Genomic DNA, 2924 nt, shown 5'->3' with positions numbered 1-2924 from the left:
GAGCTCGGCTTGGCCTGCATGAGCTCGGCTCGGCCTTCTGAACTCGGCTTGCATGAGCTCGGCTCGGTCCTCTGAGCTTGGCTCGGCCTGCATGAGCTCGGCTCGGCCTTCCGAGCTCGGCTCGGCCTGCATGAGCTCAGCTTGGTCTTCGGAGCTCCGCTTGGCCTGCATGAGCTCGGCTCGGCCTTCCGAGCTCGGCTCGGCCTTCCGAGCTCGGCATGGCCTGCATGAGCTCGGCTCGGCCTTCCGAGCTCGGCTCGGCCTGCATGAGCTCGGCTCGGCCTTCCGAGCTCGGCTCGCTGTCGGATTTGCATGCTTTAATTGTATTTATGGGGTGGTTCATTTTTCTCCCAACACTACCCCCCGACTTCCGAGTTCGAGCTGCTTTTTGGCTCGAGCGAAGGAAGTAGTCCAGTCGTCGATCATCCTGTAATATAGCCAAATCTCTATGGAGATGTACGTGCCAAGTAGGGTGTACCTCTCATGCAGTTGGAGCTAAGTGCTTCAGGTCGATTCAGCGGCCTTCTTTGGCTTGTGGTCGACTCAGCAGGGGGCCCCTACTCAGATTAGGGCGTGTTGGAGTTGTAGATATCCGGAGACGACGGACCTTGTCCGTTGGCGACCGTGCGCCCCCACTCAGATCGAGGCGATGTTGGAGATGTAGATATCCGAAGACGACGGACCTTGTCCGTTGGCGACCGTGCGCCCCCACTCAGATCGGGGCGACGTTGGAGATATAGATATCCGGAGACGATGGACCTTGTCTGTTGGCGACCGTACGCCCCCACTTAGATCGGGGCGACGTTGGAGATGTAGATATCCGGAGACGACGGATCTTGTCCGTTGGCGACCGTGCGCCCCTACTCAGATCGGGGCGACGTTTCGTACCTTAGGAGATTTTTGCAGGTCAGCTTTTGCCTACTCCGACCTGAGAATATATTGAATATTGAAATTATTTAAAGCCGAAGTGACATCTCGTACCTTTTGGAGGCATTTTGATGGCTCCCGAGCTTCGAAGTCCCTCAAAACTTGGCTCAGCACCGGCGGAGAGTCGTTGGAGACCCTTAGGGGGCAGGCGTTGAGTTCTGGGCTGCGCCACTGCCCCCCAAGGCCATAGAGTCATCGACATGCAGTATATAGGAGCAATATTGAGAGAGTCTTCTTCTCCATGTTAAGCTCGGCCAGCGGAGAACTGCACGAGGGGGTGGCAGATAGGGACCGTAGCTCGGAGAGCGCCTGGTCGGCCAATAATAGCGTTGAAGGTCGAGCCGACCTGGACTACGAGAAAGTTTAGCTTCTCAGTACTCTCTCGGGGCGTGCATGCAGCCGTGATTAGCAGGCCGATAACCCCTTTCGCCGGTACGGGACCTTCTGTGAAGCCGGCCAGAGGGTTGCTCATCTTCTCCAGTTGTTTTACAACCATTGGAAGGCATCAAGAAACAAGATGTCCGTAGTGCTTTTATTATCCACAAATCCTTTTACGTCAGACTTTGCAATAAGTACAGCATGGCTATGAGGGGTTTCAACACCCTTTAGGTCTTCATAAAGGGGGCTCTGGGTTCCGTTCCTCTGGCTCCCTCCTTTTAGCTTGATCACGGACGAACCGACCCAGTCGACCTCGGTGGATGAGTGCCTCGATCTCGTCACGGAGCCGATAGCAATCTTCCGTGTCGTGGCCGTGATTTCTGTGGAAGCGGTAGTACTTCTTCGAGTGCTTCTGCAACTCTGACGGCCATGTTTTTGGGGGAGGTCGGAGGTAGCCCCGACCCTCAATCTCCATGAGGATCTCGGCTTGGGTGGATGTGAGAGGAGTGTATTCCTCGAATTTTTGGAGGAAAAACCTCTACCGAGCCGGACTTTTGGGCCGAGGAGGATTCTCCTCGCGCTTGGGGGATCTGCTGCTTAGTTGGGAGCGCTCCTCGGGGTGCTTCTTCTGCATTTTGGCAGGTCGTTCGGTTGCTTCCCGCCGAGAGGCCATGGCTTCCTCAGCCTTGGCGTACTTGCGAGCTCGGGCCAACATTTCAACAAAGTCGGCAGGGAAGCTCTTCTCAATCGAGAAGAGAAATTTGTAGGACCGAGCTCCAGTCTTCAATGCTGACATTGCAATTGATTGGTCGAGATCACGAACCTCCCATGTTGCAGCGGTGAAACGGTCGATGTAGTCTTTAAGAGACTCTCCTTCCTTTTGCTTGATATCGAGGAGAGAATCCGATGTTCGTCGCTGGCGTCGGCGGGCAGTGAAGTTGGCAGCGAACTGCCTGCCGAGCTGCTCAAAGAAGGACACAGTGCTCGGCTTCAGACCAGAGAACCAAAGCCGAGCCGCTCCTCGGAGGGTTGCAAGGAAGGCCTTGCAGAGCACGGCCTCCGAGGACCCTTGCAGTGCCATAAGGGCTCGGTAGCTCTCCAAGTGGTCAAGGGGGTCAGTAGTCCCGTTGTAGGGCTCTATCTGAGGTATTTTGAACCTCGGTGGGACCGACTCATCTTCGATCTGGCGGAAGAAAGGTGACTTGGTCATGAACTCAAAGTCATCTTCACGCCTTACCTTCTGGCTGTGGAGCGCCTCGATCTGCCGCTCGAGTTCTCGACCTCTCTGCCGAGCTCGGGTGGAACTCCTGTTGCAGCTCGGCATGAGGCAGGCCCCGCCTCAGATGGGTGCTCCCGGGCTCGAGGCGTCAGGCTTCGGCGCGAGCTCGCGGGATAATGGATGCGCAACAAGCCCTCCCGGCTCGAGGGTCGAGCTCGGTGGAAGCTTTGGTGGTGGCGACGCTCTACAGAAAAATGACGTTGCGAGCGGCGTCCTGAGGACTCATGCTCGTGAGGAGAGAGTAAAGATTGGTCTTCTACTTGTTGTAGGCCTTGAACGGCCGCAGTGAGTGCTTGGACTTGTTGAACAAGCAGGTTGAACTGCTCTGGTTGAACTTGGG

This window comes from Phoenix dactylifera, unplaced genomic scaffold, assembly GCF_009389715.1.
Source record: "Phoenix dactylifera cultivar Barhee BC4 unplaced genomic scaffold, palm_55x_up_171113_PBpolish2nd_filt_p 000445F, whole genome shotgun sequence".
Lineage (NCBI taxonomy): Eukaryota > Viridiplantae > Streptophyta > Magnoliopsida > Arecales > Arecaceae > Phoenix > Phoenix dactylifera.
This window is presented reverse-complemented; position numbering follows the sequence as displayed.